This window comes from Delphinapterus leucas, chromosome 8 (genome assembly GCF_059928025.1).
Source record: "Delphinapterus leucas isolate spDelLeu-1000000601 "Yukka" chromosome 8, BTC_Dleu_Yukka2, whole genome shotgun sequence".
Classification (NCBI taxonomy): domain Eukaryota; kingdom Metazoa; phylum Chordata; class Mammalia; order Artiodactyla; family Monodontidae; genus Delphinapterus; species Delphinapterus leucas.
In genome coordinates this window covers 14,319,794-14,341,357 of record NC_143136.1, presented here as the reverse complement: position 1 = coordinate 14,341,357, position 21,564 = coordinate 14,319,794, and positions in this window count along the sequence as shown.

Genomic DNA, 21,564 nt, shown 5'->3' with positions numbered 1-21,564 from the left:
AACCCAGTAACAGTAATAGTTGCAGTACTAAAACATCATTGACAACTTTGCAGCTACATATCTTTCTGGGAAGTACAAATACAGATACCTTAAATTAATCTTTTTGAATGCAAGTAGAGCAGCCTTTCTCACCTTTTTTTTTTTTTTCATTATTGCCCTCTTAGGAGCCATTTTGTTCAGTTTTTTTCTACTTATCCCTCTCAGTGAATTTTAATACCACAGATATACTGTATATATCTGTTTATGTACTACAAGTATATCTGTGCTTTACGTATAGAAAAAGTAAATTAAAAAAAGGAAAAAGTAAATATTTTTCACTCTGCAAGGAAAAATTATAGTTACTTTGGGGGGCAGTGTTGCCCGGCTGAGAATGTATGAACTGGAGTGATTCTTTTAAGATAACAGTGCATAAGTAACAAATTAATACATACCCCTTAAATGACTGTCAGAGGACTGAAATATGCAGACCAAGTCTCTGCCATCTTGCCAGATCTATAGAGTTGTCTCCAGTTACCTCACTGAATGTATGAAGCAAATTATCTGGTTATGGTATCACACTGCTCCATGTGGGCACTGTGGCTCAGTCAATGCTGCCTTCAGGAACGGAAGGGAATATCGTCCAGAACTAATTGTTCTATATAAGATCCCCAAATTGCTGCAAATGTTGACAGCCTAGGATATTATTGAACAAAATTTAGGCTTGAGAATATAATATAATACTAACATTATCACAAAGGAAAGAATTTCTGGGTAGAAAGTGGAAGATTTTGCTCAACTTAGTGTCAATTACAAAATATAGAATACTGGAGGAAATAACAGATGAAGATTATTTTAAGAAAATATACTTTTCTGGAAAAAAGACCCCATTACTCACCAAATTACTAAACATCTAGAAGTCAATCATAGTTATTATTTGAATCTCTTCCTGCAATTGATACATTTGCTACATGTATATGGCCAAAAATGTTTCTTCTTGAGCCTTTTTTCTATTATTTAAGAAAACTTTAAAAACAAATTAAAAGTTGCATGTGCATGAGCTTGACTTTTCATTGACCAAGTTTTAAGGCTTTGAGGGACTTTGGGCTGGAAACTATGGTGATGGCTTTTGTAAATATCACATTAGCATAATAAGCAGAAGGTTTTGACTTTGCAATGGGAATACACATTTTATCCAGTATTAAAAATAGATTATTGAGATTATCTTGAAACCAACTTTAGTAATCCTAACACATAAAATGGATCATATGAGAAAAATCTTGTGTTCCAAAGGAGTTCATTGCTCTAAGAAGTAAGCAGGTGTGCTGTTGGACACATCATTTAACTAGCTTTCAGTCCTCTTAGATAAATTATTTCTTTTAAAGAGTAAGAAGATTCACAAAAGAAAATGACCTCATATCACTTGATTATCTAAAACTACATAAACTTCTTGGAAGAAAAGCAATGTAACAACAGTAAACAAATGGTCCATTTTATATGCATCATTCTTTTCTGGGCTGAAGAGTGTCTTCTTAAGGTATTGTGTTTCAGATGCAAGCATGATGATAAAATACTTACCAGAGAAAACTAAATTGCCTAGTGATCATCTGTTTAGAAGTATTTTCTGTTTCTTGTCAACAACAATATCAAACATAATTTATTAATACATCTTGATGTTTTTCATCATTTTTGTGGATCTTTACTAGTCACAACTGTGTGACCGTCAATGAAAACAGCAGGCAAATCTTCATTAATAATTCATTGGTGGCCTTAATAGCCTGAGCCACTGAAATACCACAGAACTTAGGGCCAAATATATCTGGACATGCCTGAAGAAAAAATTGCAAAAAAAAATGAGACAAAATTGTAGATGCCATCAAATAAATAAATAAATAAATAATAAAATAACAAAACCAAGTGGGATTTATTCCAAGTGTGCAAGGTTGGTTCGATATTCAAAAATCAATTAATGTAAGCCATCCCATCATCAGACTAAAAAAGAAAAATCACATGATCATATCAATATATACAGAAAAAGTAGTTGAAAAATCCAACACCCATTCATAATAAAAACTTTCAGTAAACTAGGAATAGAGGGGGACATTCTCAACTTGATTAAGACTATCTACAAAAACCTTAGAGTTAACAACAGGTTGAGAAACTTGAAGCTTTCACACTAAGATCAAGTACAAAGAACAGATGTCCTCTCTTACCACTCCTTTTCAACCCTGTACTGGAAGTCCTTGCTAATGCAATAAAGCAAGAGAAAAAAAAGATATATAGATTGAGAAGGAAGACATAAAGCTGTCTTTGTTCACAGATGACATAATCATCTATGTAGAAAGTCTGAAAGAACTGAGAAAAATCCCTAGAACTAATAAGTGACTAAAGCAAGGCTACAGGATACAAGCATAATATACAAAAGTCAACTGATTTCCTATATACCAATGAATCAGTGGAATTCAAGATCAAAAACACAATATCATTTACATTAGCTCCAAAATAAATAAAATACTTCAGCATAAATCTAACAAAATATGTACAAGATCTATAGGAAGAAAACTGAAAAACTCTGATGAATGAAATCAATGAAGAATTAAATGGAATAAATGAAGAGATATTCCATGTTCGTGGATAGGAAGATTCAATATTGTCAAGGTGTCAGTTTTTCCAAATTTATCTATAGATTCAGTACAATACCAATCAAAATCCCAGCCAGTTATTTTGTGGATATTGACAAACTCATTCTAAAGTTTATATGGAGAGGCAAAAGACACAGAATAGTCAACACATGGTTAAAAGACAAGAATAAAGTTGGCGGACTGACACTACCTAACTTCAAGTCTTACTATAAAGCTACAGCAACCAAGACAGGGTGTTATTGGCAAATAAGAGATCAATAAAACAGAGTAGAGAACCCAGAAATAGACCCACACAAATATAGTCAACTGTTCTTTGACAAAGAAGAAAAGGCAATACAATGGAGCAAAGGTAGTCTCTTCTACAAATGGTGCTGGAACAACTAGACATATACATGCAGAAAAAGAACCTAAACACAGACCTTACACCCTTCACAAAAATTAACTCAAAATGGATCACAAACCTAAGTGTAAAACACAAAACTATAAAATTTTTAGAAAATAACATAGGAGAAAAACTAGATGAACTTGGGTATAGTGATCTCTTTTTAGATACACCACCAAACACATGATCCATGAAAGGAATAATTGATAAGCCACACTTCATTAAAATTAAAAACTTCTGCTCTGCAAAGGACAACATTAAGAGATCAGAAGACAAGCCACAGTCTGGGAGAAAATATTTGCAAAAGATACATCTGATAAAAGACTGTTATCTAAAATATACAAGGAACACTCTTAAAACTCAAGAATAAGAAAACAAATAACCTGATTAAAAAGTAGACCAAAGCCCTTAAAAGATACCTCACCCAAGAATATATACACATGGCAGCTAAGCATATGAAAGATGCTCCATATCATATGTCATCAGGGAAATGAAAATTAAAACAACAATGAGATATTGTTACACACCTATTAGATTGGCCAAAATCCAGAACACTGACAACACCAGATCCTGGCAACAGAAACTCTCCTACATTGCTGGCAGGAATGCATAGTGACACAAACACTTTGGAAGACAGTTTGACAGTTTCTCAAAACCATACCTACTCTTACTATACAATCTATCAATCACACTCCTTGGTATTTACCTAAAGGAGGTGAAAACTTATATCCACACAGAAACCTGCAAGGATGTTTATAGTAGCTTTATTCATAATCACCAAAACTTAGAGGCAACTAAGATGTCTTTCAGTGGGTGAATAAATAAATCAACTGTGGCACATCCAGACAAAAGAGTATTATTCAGCACTAAAAAGAAATGAGCTATCAAGTCATGAAAAATCATGGTGGAAACTCAAATGCATATTACTAGTGAAAGAAGCCAATGTGAAAAAGGCTGCATGGTTCCAACTATATGACATTCTGGAAAAGATGAAACTATGGAGTGAGTAAAAGGATTAGTGGTTTCTAGGGATGGGGGTAGTAGAGATGAACAGGCAGACCACAGAGGATTTTTAGGGCAGTAAAAATACTATTATAATGAATGTTATTATAATGACAGATATATATCATTATACATATGTCTAAACCATAGAATATACAACACCAAGAGTGGACCCTAAGGTAAACTATGGACTTTGGGTGATTATGAGGTGCCAATGTAGGTTCATCCTTGGTAAAAAAAAATGTACCATTTTGGTGAATGATGTTGATAATGGGGGAGGCCATGCACGTTGCGAGCAGGGGTTATGTGGAAAATCTCTGTACCTCTCTCTCAATTTTATTGTAAAGCCAAAACTGTTCTAAAAATAATAATAAAGTGAAAAAATTGTAGGTTCTGGAAAGCAGAGTTGTAGAGTATAAGAAAGATACTTAAATATTGTGGTGGTTGTTTTGTTTTGGTTTCCCCCTACCCCTAAGAATCAGTAGCACTTAAAATAGCTAAAAGGATTTCTTCAGTCCGAAAGTAGAATTATTGAAAAGTTAATCTTTCATCTTTTTCCAAGAAATTAATTATCATGCAAATCTCTCTGATACGCTGACATCATTTCCTTGACATAGACATTGTTTTGGCTGACACAGCAAAAGAGTGTCTTCATTTGGTCTGTGTACATAATACACTTCCTAATTCAGCTTCATGCATGTTCTCTAGAATCAGCTTCCAATGACCACAATCAAGATCCTGAATGTGGAGTAAGTACAGAGAAGACAGAAATCCCTTTCTGAATCAAAAATGTCCATTTTTTTGTCATGAAGAACCTAGGGGTAAGACAGGAATAAAGACACAGACCTACTAGAGAATGGACTTGAGGATATGGGGAGGGGGAAGGGTAAGCTGTGACAAAGCGAGAGAGAGGCATGGACATATATACACTACCAAACGTAAGGTAGACAGCTAGTGGGAAGCAGCCGCATAGCACAGGGAGATCAGCTCGGTGCTTTGTGACCGCCTGGAGGGGTGGGATAGGGAGGGTGGGAGGGAGGGAGACGCAAGCGGGAAGAGATATGGGAACATATGTATATGTATAACTGATTCACTTTGTTGTGAAGCAGAAACTAACACACCATTGTAAAGCAGTTATACTCCAGTAAAGATGTAAAAAAATGTCCATTTCTTGATGCTGTGACTGCAAGAAGAAGCCTACTACAATCTCATTTGAGTTGCATTAATGACCTTGTCTTCTTTCCACAAGCCATTTCTTATTTTTCCACCTTTGTTCTGTCATTTAAATTAATTAATTAATTAATTAAAACAGGCCTAATATTTGTTCCCAGAATACCTCTCAGTATTACTGATAACAGAAATTTCAGCTTATTTGACATATATTTTAAGCACAGCTATCTGGACAGGATAACGCTATTTAAGAGAAGTAAGATACCAGATGTTTGCAAGATGAAATCACAAACTGTACTTTTATTTTAAAGTTAAGGTAGAAAATAAGTTTTACATGCAAGGAAAATGGAACTTTTGGTTTGGTTTGTAAATATGTATCATATTAATGTATTAATGTCCACAATATTTCCCTATAATGTCTACCTCTATTGGGCTTAAATAAAAGATATTCATCTGTTTCAAAACTTAGATTTTCTCATGGACTGGAGAATGTTAGAAATATATTACAATGGGCTTTGGGCTTTGGGCAGAGGTCCCAGGAATACCCACATTCTATCCTAGCCCAGCCACTCCTCCTATGAGAGTCTCTGGTGAGTAGTTAAGCATGGAGGAATGTGGCCAGGAAAAGTACTTTCCTAGCTGAACGCTTGGCCCCTAACCCAAACATAGAACATTCATGAGGAAGGCTATGGATGCCATGAGTTGCTGTTGCCTACAAGCCATCTTGAAATAAGAAAAGCAGAAAAGCCTATTCTTTGTCTTTGCGTTGGAGCCCATGCTTGCATCTTGACTGTTGATGCTGTGGTGGGAAGAAATCTCAGAGCAGAGCATGCTAGTCGCTTCAAGGAGGAAGTAAGCACAGGGACAAGTGAGTGACACTGCCTCCAATGCAGGGAAAGCCTACTCAAATCTACCAATTCCAGGTTTGTCTAAGCCTGAGGATCTGACAACCCAAAGAAAGACTGAAGAAGGGAGCCAAAGAAAAAGTGAGATTCCTCCTCCCGTATTCTAGGAACAAAATATACCCAAAGGAAACAAAAGATGAAAGAAGTGGATGGGCCTTCTCCCCACTATGGTGGAAGAAACACAGAAAGAAGTGAAGCTGCAGCAAGTGTTTGCCCCAATACAAGTGCCTTCACTACAGACACCACATTAAAAAAATACGGCTCAGTTAATATCCTTGACTTTGACTAAGTCATAGCCCCATTCTTCCTTAGGAAATCTGAGAGTTTGAGGACTTTGATAAGAGCAACTATGGGTTTCAAGTCTAAATTTGTCATGATTTTACTCTCCAAGGTATTTTTACGTGTCATATCTTTGCATCTTCATATACAAATACCTGTACATGCACGTAGTCACACGCAAATAGCCTCCTCCTCTAGTTTTAAGTAGAATACTTTTAAAGTCCTTCATATTTATTAGCTTGTTTACAGTAGACAATCCTTGAGGTCAGGAACCATACCTTGCTCTACCAACTCAGTAAACATGAACAAAGGATTATGAACCAATGAGAATAAAGTTGACTAAAGGTGATCTGTCTTGCTTCATATATCCAGGAAATCTTGACTAGTCTAAAATTCAAAACAGATGGACAACTTGAATTTTTTTATTTCCATTTTTGCTGCACACCTGGTAGTATTTCCTATTCTGTGAAAGTATAAATTGCATTATAACAGGGGTCTGTTGTTTTGGGAATTGTCAAATTACCCTTGACTGTGAAAGAAACATGTGCTATATATGAGTGGTCAAATCAAAGAAGTCTGTATCCAGAATTGAACCTCAGTCTTTTTTCAGGGGCTGAGTCACTTCACCCAACATTTATCTACTGACTATTCTGTGCCAGGAGTTGTCGTAAGTGTTGGAGATTTTAAGACAAATGAACACCATCTGAACCCTCATCAAGCTTATGAAATGTAGGGAAGACAAATAGAAACTTAGGGCTATAAACTCATCTCTCCCAAGAAGCCTTTTTATAACTTAAACCATGCATCTACACTAACTCTGATCCCTTCTACTGGTACCAATTTTCACTTCCAAACTCCTGACCTGAAGGCCCGGACCCTTTTCATGGTATGCCCCATTCTCACATCCTTCTGAACATGCCTTTGAATAAAATACTTCCAGAACCTATTAGCATGAAACCCTGTTTATGATTTTTACTACAGAGGCTCTTTACCCCAAAAAGCTGTGTGAGCTTTTCCAATAGAAGTAGGTTTAATCCCACGTCCTCAAAGTGGCACCCTGGTGGCACATGTCAGAAGTTAGCAGGGAAGAAGCCTTCCTAAAGCATCCAAGTTCTGATAATTACACAGAAGAGATTCTCGTACTCACTAGGCGTCAGAATCGTGAATGGGAGTTTTAAAATGTACAGTTTCCTGGACCCTAATCCGAGACAGTCATGTTCAATTGGTCTGAGAATGACTTCAAGCACTGTTTTTTAAATTAAAAAAAATTTTCAATCTCTAGGTCATTCTAGGGTGAACGAGGTTTGAGAATTGCTCTATATAAAATTTGAGATAGGGTGAAGCATTTTCTCAGTGTGAATGATGTTTGATTGATGTTGAAAAATAATAAGGGGGGATCTTTATTCTGCTTCTTGAGACCCTGAGCATTTGGTATTTCTGCCTCTCTTATTAAAGTGATTTAATTTGTGTATGGCCAGCTTCTCAACTCATTCACTCTCTCTTCCTGCCTGTGATAGGCTGAATGTGTCCCCCTCTCCCCAGATTCATACGTTGAAGCCCTAATTCCCAACGTGCTGGTATTTGGTTCTTGGGGGGTAATTTGATTTAGATAGAGTCATGAGGGTAGTGCCTCCATGATGGAATTAGTGCCCTTATAAGAAGAGAAAGAGGCAGGATAACCAAATCTCTCTCTCCTTGCCATTTGAGGACACAGAAAGTGGCCATCTGCAAGCAAGAAAGAAGGGTCTCACCAGGAGCCAAATCTGCAGGCACCTTGATCTTGGACTTCCCAGACTCCAGAACTGTGAGAAATAAATGTCTGTTAAGTCACTCAGTCTATGGTATTTGTTACAGCAGCCCGAGCTGACTAAGATACTGCCCTTGTGTAAAACTCTAACTTGCTGACTCTTTTGCAGTCCCTCGTGATGCTTACTGCAGCCTTACAATTTTCAGTGTTTAATGAATGTTGTTGTTTTTCTATGATCACATTTCTCAACCCAAAAGGAAAATTCAAATTTTTGCCAGATGACACTTTATCTGCTCCCAAATTTTGCTGATCCCAGGAGTCACACAAGAATTCCAAGGACTGATTGTCACTTGCAGAAAAGCAAGACACATTATCCTTTTGGAGCCTTATAACTGCTGCATACCTATCACACGGTGAACCCAGTGAGGCATTAGTCACTCCATAAGGAAGATCAATGTCCACCTCAAAACCCCAGTATTCCTTGCAAAACTGAGACTTCAATTATCCTTTAAAAAATATACAGGGCTTCCCTGGTGGTGCAGTGGTTGAAAGTCCGCCTGCCGATGCAGGGGACACGGATTCGTGCCCCGGTCCGGGAAGATCCCACATGCCGCGGAGCGGCTGGGCCCGTGAGCCATGGCCGCTGAGCCTGCGCGTCCAGAGCCTGTGCTCCGCAACGGGAGAGGCCACAGGAGTGAGAGGCCAGCGTACCGCAAAAAAAAAAAAAAAAAAAAAAAAAAAAAATATATATATATATATATATATACACATATGTTCAATAAAATAAATTTAAAAATATACAAAGGATGGCTTTTGGCTCTGAATTGAATTCAGACCCCAAAACTATTTTAAATATTTAAAGTGATCACTTTTATTAAAATAAGGTGCAAGTCTTTTTAAATGACTTGCCTGGAGATCAATGAATGAAAATTATCAATTCATCTGAATGGGTTGGGGCATCCATAAGAAACGAGGTGCCCTTGTGCATGGCTCAAAACTCATAAAAATATTTGTTTTAGCAAGGGCTTTTGGGCATTCAGGTAGGTAATTGGTTTTGAAGGGTTTACACATCAGAAATCTTTAACTGAGCACCTACTACGTTGCCAGGACAGTAATAGAACATCTGGGAGGTAGAAAAGTTATGAATTCTGGTTGAAGAAGGCAAGACACATACAATATGAAGACAGTGATGAGCCATTCTGGGGATTCTGAGTAGAGGGAGGTCAGTGGGGGCTAGAATCATCAAGAAAGGCTTCTTGAAGAAGGGAGGCATTGAGGTGGGCCTGGAAGGTTGTGTAAGATTTAAATAGAGATGAAAAAGAATGCATTTTAGGCAAGAGGAGCAACACAGTTGAAGAAGTCGTGTCAGGTTATGTGCAGCGTTTAAGAGAACGGGTCTGACAGGCCTTGTGTGTGACCTTGAGCATATGTTACTTAACCATTCTGAGCCCAGCTTTGCTCGTGTGTTCAGTGGAGATAGTAAGAATCAGCTAATCAGAATAACTCATAAGATAGTTGTGAAGCTAAGTGAAATCAGCCCTTAGAGTAGGGTTTTGCACATAAGGCATGCAATAAAAGGTAGCATGGTTATGGTATTTAATATTGCTATCATTATTATTTAATCAAGACAAGTATCCAACAAGAAAAAAGTGGAAATAACTATTGACTGTAGAATGTGGCTAGATTATGGAATACTATAAATTTGAGGAGAATAAATAATAAGGAGGCAAATGTTTTGAACAGGTGAGTAACTTAATAAAAAAACAGTCAAGGGGGACCCAGGAGGTGGGTTGGGGTGTATTTATGGGGGAGTGAGAGACATTCTAACACTCAGTGACTGACCAACTTATTGACTTATAGACACCCTTTCATGAAAGAATAACCAACTGAAATGCTATCATCTACCTGAAAAGAGACTTGGGCAGAAAAGTGTGACTTTTCTCACCTCACTTGTTAAAAGTCATGAAAGCCCCTTCTCAGTTATTCTTAGAAAGTCAAATATGTTTTGGCAACCACATACCATTTAGGAAGTGGGAGCGTTTTATTCCAAACACCCCTTTTAGCAAGGGTATTCCATTCTTATGACGTGCTGAGATACCTATTTCTGGAATTCTGGGGCGGGTGGTGGTTGTTGGGTTGGGTTTGGTTTGGGGTTTTTCAGGAGGGAAAGCGAGGAAGTGACTGGACAGTAAAACACTCCTTCATGACAGAAACAGATCCTGGGGTTTTCATTAGGAAGCAGTGTAGCGTCTGTTCAGCTGAGCAGTAAAGCAGGGCTCTGTGGGGATGGCCGGCTCTGACAATTAAGTTCAGCTCTCCTCCTTTCGGAAGAAGTTGGCCACTCATCCTCACATTAACTGCAGGCTTAACTGCAGAGTAAGGCTTGGCCTTCCAATCACACTCCACCCTATTTCCACCAGCAAATGCAAAAAAGTAGAGCCAGCTACACCCTATGGAGCCTGGGAAAGGCTCTGTATCACTTTCAGGCTTAATAATTCTCTCTACACCCATCATTTTGATTCATCCAGCAGGAAAGTGTTCAGGTCAACACCTATTATCTCCAGGGGAAAGAGTCTCAGAAATTACAAAGTGTTCCAGAGCAATCTCCTGTATTTTAGGCATAGGAAAAAAAAATTACCCTGGACAGAGGAACGCAGACTGTGTTCCTCCCCAATTAAATACATTCAATGCAATATTCCTAACTGAAACCATTGTGGCAGGACACACACACATGCATAAAGCATCCTGCTTTTTCTCTCTCACCTGAGTGCCTAAATTTTACACTTTTGTTGATAATCAGCATTAGAAGAATGTCCTTAAAGGGATGATAAATCAATATTTCAAATTTGCTACTTTTTAAAAACTATAAAAGCTTTAGTGTGGGTGAAGGTCAAATGTGTTGGTTGAATTATACTTCTCAAATTATACTTGTTTAATTGTCTGTGCATTTAGCATCACTAATGCTGCCCTTGCAGAGAAAAATCAGAAGCTGACTATTAACACATAAAGGATTACAGAGAAACTAAATATGATGAAAACAATAGGTAATTATCCTTTATGAATTTGTTTTCTCACATGCAATAAAGTTTTCCTTTGTGTGTGTGTGTGTGTGTGTGTGTGTGTGTGTGTGTTACGCGGGCCTCTCACTGTTGTGGCCTCTCCCATTGCAGAGCACAGGCTCCGGACGCACAGACTCAGGGGCCATGGCTCACGGGCCCAGCTGTTCTGCGGTATGTGGGATCTTCCCGGACCGGGGCACGAACCCGTGTCCCCTGCATCAGCAGGTGGAAAGTTTTCCTTTTTGTGGGATTAAGGTGAGGGGTGAGGATGGACATGAGTAATTAGTATAGAAGATAAGGTCTTAAACTTCTCTCTGCATAAAAACCACCCGAGGGACCCTCTCACAGCAAAAATTCTAAGGTGAGGCCAAGGAATCTGCATTTTTAACACACACTCCAGGTAACTTTGATTTAAATTGTCCTTGAGCCACACTTCGAGAAATTCTGGTAGAGCTGAACCCCTTTAGCCTCTGGTATTGAAGGAAGGAACCATCTCCCACCATGTAGCATTTTGGGGAATTTGGTATAGCTGAAGCCCCATTGCTATAAGGCATGGATTAGCAGGGTTGGCTTGAGTGAGGGCAAAAGCCTAAATATCCATAGGTTGCCAAGTGTCCGATGTATACATGACATCTTATTAGGTACCAGGGAATTAACAAATATCCTCACTTCTACCAGGCTCTTCAAAGGATGTGCTAAGTTTCACATTAGAGCTATTTGTTAGTTCAGGAAAGAGAAAGCCACGTGAACTCCAAACTACTCGCCATTTTTTAAGGTGCATAAAAATTCCCCCCAGGGGCTTCCCTGGTGGCACAGTGGCTGAGAGTCCGCCTGCTGATGCAGGGGACACGGGTTCGTGCCCCGGTCCGGGAAGATCCCGCATGCCGCGGAGCGGCTGGGCCCGTGAGCCGTGGCCGCTGAGCCTGCGCATCCGGAGCCTGTGCTCCGCAACGGGAGAGGCCACAACAGTGAGAGGCCCGCGTAATGCAAAAAAAAAAAAAAAAAATTCCCCCCAAAATATTTTTGGTCTCTTTTCAGAATAAAAGTTAGATTTTTTTATCTAAGAAAATTTCATGCTGTACAGATTTTAAATTTGTAGTTACCAACCCACATATTTCTAAGAATGTTATGAAATTTTAGTCATGAAGCAAAAGGTATAATAAAGCCTCTTATAAATAACAATAATCTTGGAAACTTAAAAAAATAAATCAGACATCAGTAAGAAATGTCTATTCTTGATCATGCTTCTTAGCTCCAAGGCACATCCCAAGAAATTATTGGAGATGATTTATTAAAATCACCAAGCCAATCAATGCTGAGGAAAAGAATCTGGAGGGCTAAGAGTAAGGTATGAACTCTAATGGACACATGGGCTCCCTTTAAATCTTCCTCCAGGAAGGCACCACTGTATTATTATCTGCAGAAAGAGCCCACATCTTGGCTCTACCTCATATCAGCTGTGTCACCATGGGCAGCTTACTTGGCCTCTCTGATCATCTGTTTTCATATCTTTAAGCATGGAGATAACAACGCCCACTTACAATTGTGATTATTTGGAGCAAATGAGATAAAACGAGTGCAAGCATTTATCACAGTACCTGACTCAGAGGAGCTGCTCAGTAAATTTGATATTTTCCCCATAATAGCATGAAAACATTTAATTTTTGAAAGAAAGGAATGCAAGTAAGGACAAAATAATTTAATTGGATTGGAGTCTTATTTTAAGTTTTTGAAAAAATGTAATATATGCGATCAGGAAAGTTTAAGACATGGCTTTTAGAGAAACTCGGGTTTAAATCCTAACTCAGCCCCTTAGTAACCTTGTTATTTGAAGTTTTTAGGCTTGGGCTCCTCATTTATAAAAATGGGACTAACATAGAGATACTGTGAGAATTTCCAGGAGAAAGAATATAAACTGCTTAGTATAAGGTCTGGGACAAGATGAGCCCTTGGTTTGCAATAGCTGTTATTCATATCATTATCTCATTATTATCATTATTATTCATTAACAATACAGAAAAGATCAAGGCCCTTGAACGTTCATTTATAGGCAAACTTATTTGGTACAAGTCCCATAAGTTCACAAAAGGTCAAATTGCATGATCTTGGCCTTTTGGCAGAACAACTTTATCAGCCTCAGAAGTAACCTCTAAACTGTTTTCCAGATCGTTGGAGGCCAGCCACATAATATTTGGCTTCCAAGTCCTGGAATGATTGTCATCTTTGCAGAGAGCTCCAGCCAGCCAAATTGGAGACCTGGCCCACTCCTTACAAAGTAAGCAAATCCTGGCCCTTTGAGTAAGAAGGTGGGCATTAAGTTAACCCTTACAGTTTAAAACACAAAGAAATGCCTGTGTCCCCAAGATTCCATTCAATTCTGAGAAAATGGGGGTCTTGTATACCCTTAAAGGGATTAAAATGTGTATAGATTCAACTAAATTTTTCAGGGTAATAAAAGATTTATGCGTGATATGCAAATTAGGTGGCAGATATGCAAATCATAAGCCAAGTCTTTCTTTGAACCAGAAACAATTAAAAATTGGCTCCACCAGTTATCCACCAGAGGATATGTAGGGAAGTGTAGCCCTCATCTGGTTCCACACAACTAAAATATCAAGGTGTTTGGAGGAGGGAGTGGGCAGGAAGTGGATCCGAGTGATTCTGCTATTTCAGACCCTTAAAAACGATGTCTAAGGGTGAGAAGGAGATGGGAGCTTCTGCTCCTCAACCTGACCCTTGTTATTTCCAGCATGTGTTGTCAAGAGCTAGTGGCAGCAACTTTCTCAGAATGATTCTAACTGGCAAGGGATTCTGAACTTGACACTGGTTTTAGGGTTTTTGGAGAGATCATTAAACAGGCACCTCTAATTCATTGGAAGATGGCCATATTTGTAAAACCTATTTTCTCTTTTTTAGAAAGATAATTTTCTCCCCAGACTTAAAGATTTACTTTTACAAATATTTCCTGTGCCAGGCCCTGTATGAGGCACCCGTGTACATTATTTCATTGCATGCCCCATGACATAGGCACATCAGCCCCAAGAGACTTGGAGCTCATAACGTCCACCTCATAGCGCATCCTGCTACAAGTCACAAAGATAACAAGTGGCAGAAGCTGAGAAAAAGGGGGGTTGTGAAGGTCTATAGGGAAGAACAAATCTGACTCCATATTGGATGTTTCTTTTACTTTAACCTTTGTATTCTATTGCTTTTGCTACAAGTTAATCACAGAAGTGATGTTGCCTACAGCCTGAAGTATGATAATGGTCCATCTCTGGGAACCCTGCCTCCCAGGTAATGAGCATTAAGCTAAAATACCTTTGTTCAGCTCACAGGAAACATCCTGATTGGGCTCACCTATGAATGGATGCAGAAAAGAAGAAATTAACACATCCCCTCCGAATTTATCACCTTTTTTACTTTACCTCTTCACCTCCCCCCCTCTCATGTTCTATAAAAGAAACTAACATCCAAACCCAGGCAAGATGTTTCTTCGGAACACTAGACCACCATCCTCTTGGTCTGCTGGCTTTCTGAATAAAGCCTCTCATTTTCCTTGGCCCAACAACTTGTCTCTCGATTTATTGGCCTGTCATTGGATGAGCAGTACGAGCTTGGACTCAGTAACATGATGACCTCAAACCCAAGTTCCTTCTCTAGACATTAATGAAAAGCTGAAAAAGGATGATGCCGAGTCTCTGTCCTGAAGGAGGAGGGTACGATCTAGCAGCAGGAATGTACCCATGTGACACCAAACAAGGTAGAGAAAATAAACAGAATACAACTGCAAACAAAATCCTTGCGCAGGGGGCAGGGGGGGCACTTAAAGAAATGAGAAGTTGCATCTGCTTGGAACAATCAGGAGACATTTCATGGAGGAGGTGTCACCCCAGAGGTGTTAGAGTAGCAGAAGGTAAAAACATGCAAGGAGGATCCAGAAAAGCACTTTGTAGAATTATCCTAGAAGGTAAGTTCCATAATGGTGACTGAACACATACTGTACTAGTTAATACTGTTGGTGATGAAGAGTTTTAGTACTTTAGCAAGGTAAGTAGTGAGATAAGAACTGTTTTAGGAGGATTAATCTGGAGCTGTGAATAGGAATGAGCAGGTTGGGGGAGACAGAAGGCTGGAAAACTCATCAGAAAGCCCAGTAAGGGTCTGAATGAGGATGGGGGAGGGGGGCAATGGAGGAGGGGCCAGCCAGGACTGTCTGCCTTCACCAATCTTTCCAACACAGAGCACAGTGTCTGGTACTATATTGGTTCTCAGTATGGAAGAATGGAAGCCAGGGAGGAAAAGAGAGAGAGAATGAGGGAAGGAAGGAGGGAGGAGGGATGGAGAGAGGGCAATTATTGGAGACATTGCCCATGAAGATTTGGGGAACTCATATTGAGTATTTTCAACTTGCAAATGTCAATCCAAAAAAAAAAAAGTGCATATAAAACGGGTTAAATCCAAGTGAGATCTGTTGTCTAGTTCACTGTATTCTGCCAATGTCAGTTTCCTGGTTTTGCTACGATACCGTCCTATGTAAGATGCTAACGTTGGCCAAAGCTGGATGAAGGAAACGTGGGACTTCTCTACATTTTTTGTAGCTTCTTGTGAGTCCATAATTAGTTCAAAATATAAAGCTTTCTAAAAAGTGAATACAAGTTGTAAAATACATTCATCCGCTTGTCCTATCGGACAGCTGTCCTTGCACTTACTTTCTTTGGCAGTTCACCAGGCTAAGTTAGAACAGTGTGACCTGTGGGGTGAGACAGTCTCGGTTAAGGATCCCAGTCTCAGGGACATGCCCCTTAATCTCTGGCATTCCTCAAAAAGCCTTTATTTCCCTAATCTCCCAAAAGAGCTGTTGTTTTTTCTAGTTGTATCAAAGTTCACAAGTTTTCCATTCCAAAACCATTTCTATTCCAAGACCCAGTACATCAAAAGAGCTAAATATGTTACCTTTATATTCACATTTTCTATTAAATTTCCTTCATCTCAGAGTTGTTCAAATCAGTTTACGTTATTCTCTAAATGTTCTATAGGTCTTTGTTCTTCCCCAATTTTATATCTATGTGATATTTTCAGCCACTTACTTTGCCACACAAAACCCACTTTTCTGTAAAAGTCCTAAAATCCTATAAATTTCTCCATACTACCTCTGGTTTTTAAGATTCCCTGATTACATGATGAAATAAGCATGTTCATATAAAATGCTTAGAATAGTTCCTGCGTCAAAGTGGGAAGTTAGTAAATTATAGATAATACGATCAGTAAGTTTTATTTGCCACCTCGCCCGTTAATGCCTTTTAGAAGCGTGGCTTTTAAAAAAATTCTTTAGCTTAGACTTATAGTTTTACTTTAGGTATTATTTAATATTTTGCTTTATTTTAAATCTAGTGAAAGAGAAACATGCAAAGTTAGAAAACAGAAAATATGAGAGCAATCTCCCATATCCAAAACTGGTTTTGAGAAGAAAGCATTTTAAAAGTTCTCCAATCTTCATTGCCTACTGCCTGTAGATAATGTTCCAAAAGATGTGGCATCTATTTATAAGTCTATGATCTATTAGTCTGTAGTTCAGCAATTATTCTAACTTAGAACAAATTAACTTAAACAAAGAATCAAAAAGCTGAGTCACCCTATTGGAAAACCAGGTCTTCCATTTTTATTTTAGGCATTCAAGCTTTGCTGCCTAGAGCTTATGTTTACTGTAGAGGTAAAGAACTCTCATTTTCTTGGGACCCCTTCTTGGGAGGGGGCCACTTATTGGAAGGGTGAGGTCAGTTCCAAAATTAACTGGAGAGAGGTGTCTGTCTTGTAACAGAAACAAGAGCTTAGAGAGAACACAATTGAGCTTCAGGAAGGGGATCATTTTTAGATTTCGCCCTGTGGGTATCACCATGTGGGCGGCAGTTTCCAGATGAGGGCTGTGAAGATGGCATCTCCAGATGGAGAGAGGCTGGGAGATAAGAACCAGAGAAATTGTGCCAATCCTTTGGAGTTGAGGAGTATACATCTATATTAGTCTTCTAGGGCTACCATAATCAATTCGATTTTTGGCTTAAACAACATTTGTTTTCTCACAATTCTGGAGGCCAAGAGTCCATAATCAAGGTGTCAGCAGATTCAGTTTCTGGTGAGAGCTCTCTTCCTGGCTTGCAGATGGCCACCTTCTCTCTGGGTCTTCATGTGATCTTTCTTCTGTGCATATACTTGGGGAGAGAGAGGTAGAGGGAGAGAGCTCTCTGGTGTGTCTTCTTATAAGGGTACTAATCCTATTGGATCAGGGCTCCATCCTTATGACCTCATTTAACCTTAATTACTTCCTTAGAGACATTGTCTCCAAATACAGCCATATTGGGAGTTAGAGCTTCAACATATGAATTTGGGGGAGGGGGAGACACAAACATTCAGTCCATAATAACATTCTAAGAGAGTGTGCAGAGCAGGTCACCTGGAAGCCATCACTGAGACATCATGACACCTTAATGGTCATGTCCAAGTAACAAAGATCCCCTGTGTACAGCCCACTTAGGGCTCTACTTAAGTTCTTGTTTCTGCTGTGAGAGACACCACTGGGTAGGATCTGAAAGTTACTCTTTTAAAAACATGCTGCGTTTAACCTTTACATGGAAGCTTCTGGATTTATTTCTCTTCTTCTTTCCTTGGTATATGTAAAGTCTGCTCTGAGTTCACTTTGTCTACATTCAGATTTGGGACAGAGACCTGAGCAATAGAGCACCGGCTTCCTGGAGTTATAGAGTCACCACTGGAGGGGGGGTGGTGATAGTTAAGGGTCCAAGTCAAGGCAGCAGACTCAACCCCCAGACCCATCTGGAGCATCTCCTTTCAGATCAAATCCTGAAGGTTCAGAAGTTACGAACTTAATAAGTTAGGAGGTATTCTCTTCCATAGTCCCTCACTTTTCTACTATTATGTCTAATTTATTTCCCTTGTATTCTGTTTGCTAGAATATCCTGAGAATGTTTCCTGAATGTTGGTTGTTATGTGTTGAATTGTGGCCCCACAAAAAAAGTCTTAACCTTCAGTACCTCAGAACGTGCCCTTATTTGGAGACAAACTCGTTACAGAACTAATCAAGTTAAAAGGAGATCATTAGAGTGGACCCTAGTACAAAATGACTGGTGTCTTATAAAAAAGGGAAATTTGGACACAGAAACACATACAGGGGGAAGATGACATGAAGACACCCACAGAGAGAACACCATATGAAGATAGGAGTTATGGTGCGTAAGCCAAGGAACTACCAGAAGTTAGGCAAGGAGACAGTAAATTTCTATTGTTTTCTGTTGTTTAAGCCCCCTGGGGGTAGTTAATTGCCACATACCCAGAAATATATTGGCGAAACAAGCTGAGTCAGGTTCTTGTTGGCATTAGATTACACACATCTTGCTTTATTCCTTGCAGTAACAGCCACTGAAAATTGGGGACCTTTATGGTTGATTAGGTCAAAGAACTATACGCCTCAAAAGGCGAAAGACTGAAAAGGACAAGATGGGCATTTCAGACAAGACCTGCCCCCCAAAATATTGATTGCAAGGTAGTGAAGGATGGTGTAAAGGGAAAATTATACAGATGACAAAATTATGGAAATGAAGAATAGATCAGGGTTTCTAGGGTTTCGAGAAGGAGGGAAATGTGTGACTATAAAGAGGTAATACTAGGAGCTCCCTAGTGTGGCAGAGCAGTTCTGTACCTGACTGCTGTGGTGGTTATAAAAATCTATACATGGAATAAAATGTCATATACACACACACCCCAAGAAAATAATGAATACATTCAAAAGCTGGTGAAATACAAGTAAAATCTATAGTCTAGTTAGTTGTATTGTTCTAATGTCAATTTCCTGGTTTTGATAATGTATTGTTGTCATGTAAGATTTTAGTTACCATGGAAGGAAGCTAGCTGATGGGCACACAGCCTCTCTCTGTAATATTTTTGCAACTTTTTTTGTGAGTTTGTCATTATCTCAAAATAATAAATGTTTAACCAAAAAGAGAGCTTAGCTGGGAGATACAAGATAGCGATTTCGATTCTTCTTTAATTTCTACTACCCACAGGGCCTCAACTTTTGACCTCAATGGCCCCAGTTTAATCACCTGTTAAATTAATGTCATAGAATGTGAATATTTTCATAATCACAACTAGTTTTAAAGAATAGATTTCAAGGGCAACAAGAGCAAAATTTTAAGCATGTACAGTTGAACTCATTAGAATTTCAGCTCTTAGTTTAATATTTATTCCAGCCTCTCTACTAATTTCTGCCCTAATCAAACCCTGTTAGATACTTGAAAGTAATATAAAAATGGAACCCCCTTGGGACTGTGGCACAGGTGGACTCCAAAGCAACTTCATGATTCACCAGTTGTCACCTGGCAATCACTGCAATTATCAGATTCAGATTACCTCTAATCCTGCACCAACATTAGTTTTACTTTTTAAAAAATGAAATAATTGATTCTAATAAGTGGTCCCAGACTTGTCATTAGGGTCTTTTCAATTTCTCCCTGGTGTTTCTTTTGAGCTCTAATCAGATCCAGTTCTCTTCAGGACAGTTTGCAGGCAATATTCATATATTCTATTTTCAAGATTTATTTTTAAAATGATGGTACTTAAGATGCTTGGTAACTGAATAAACAAGCTACAGAACTGGATTATGGGTAGTCACATTTCTCTATGAAATACATGTGCGTGGGTACAGGCACATTACATTTATTTTAATACATTTATAGAAAGAATCTGGAAGAATAGACTCCACGCTGTTATCAGTAGTTATCTCTGAAGGATTGAGATTGTAAAAATGCATTTTCTAAGGAAAATGTTTCCATAATATTTAATCAATAAAGATTATGTTACGTTTGATTCCCTCCCCAGTCATATTGGCCAACAATATGCATATATTAATCCCATTCCTAGCTATCTATACATCACCACGCACACACACACACACACACACACACACACACACACACACACACACAGCAGATCACTAACCCTGCAATAATAATGCAGAGGAAAGCTAAGATTACAGGGAAGAATCACAGGCCTTGTCATTCTTTCCCCTTACCTTTTAATCCAGCCTAACCTAGACATACATCTCAATGCTACTGGTCCATTATATCCTGTCCCTAACACTTTGACTCCCTGTCTGCCTCTGAACCTCTAATCCTAAAAACTTTGTGTTTACAAGTAGCCTGTTGTGTTTGAACCTTAGCTTGGTTTACTCCTATGGCAAGGAAACTTTGTGGCAATTTTTCCCCTTGGACCCAGCCTTGGGAAAAGATCCCAAGCCTAAGCCCATCTGTTCTGAGAGTGGTAACCGGAGCAAAAGATGCCAGTAAGGTGGGTAAATAGTCAGGGAGGAAGAGTGTTCTCAGTGCTGACAGCTTGACAAACATTCAAGAGGGACTGGAAATGCTTGTTCTTACATAGAGCATCACCCAAACATAATGACATCATTTCTGTAAAAAGAAAAAAAAAATTAAGAACATAAAGAAGAAGGAACAGAAGGTCACTGCTGATGTGGCTTTTGTACATCCAAGTTCAATACACATGTATGTATTTCAGTCTAAGAATTAAGAGAGAGCTAGAGCTCTCCATGAGCAAAGGAAAGGGGAAGACAACATATATAATGTGTCCCTGGTCTCCCAAAGGGCAGAGCGGATGCTACCTGGCAGATTGAAGCATGGTGGAAGGAGCGGGGCTGCATGTTGCAGGGGACCTCCAAGTAGCAAGGAAGTCTTCAAGCACTGTGTCCTGCTGAGAAGTTGGTTTTTTGGGGGCCACTGGCTCAGGACAAAAGATAAGTTTGTTGACAGTCCAAGCTCCCTTTTACTGATAACCTTCCCAGCCTACATACAGAATTGAGCCAAAAGTCATGACACAGTCATGAAGAGATTGTGTCATGAAGAGATCATGAAGAGATTCTTCTGTGGGAGAAGCCAAAGATCAGTTCACAAACTGTCAGTATTGTGGTGAGGGGACCACAGTTCTGAAATGTTCATGAGTCATAAGCTTGAACTCTGATGAGCTCTAGATGCTTTTGCCTGAAGAATGTGTCCATGTACACTCACACAGAAGTTTGCATAATCTCAGGGATTTCAAAAACCCAGCCTAAGAACTTTTAAAAAGCTGTATTTCCTTGCAGAAGGTTAAAACTCAGTGGAAAAACAGGAAGTCCTTAGCGTGCAACTTAGAATACTTAAGAGAAATATGGGGTAAATGAAAATAGGAAAACTAATAACAAAATGAAAGCCAAGATTAATAGGCTTAGTAAAATAGCAAAATCTCTTTGGACCAGACTTTAAACAGAAAAGTCATTTAGTAAAGCTGAATGTTTCCTCAAAGGAACAATAGAAAAACCTCAAGTGTCGGGATGGGGGTGGGA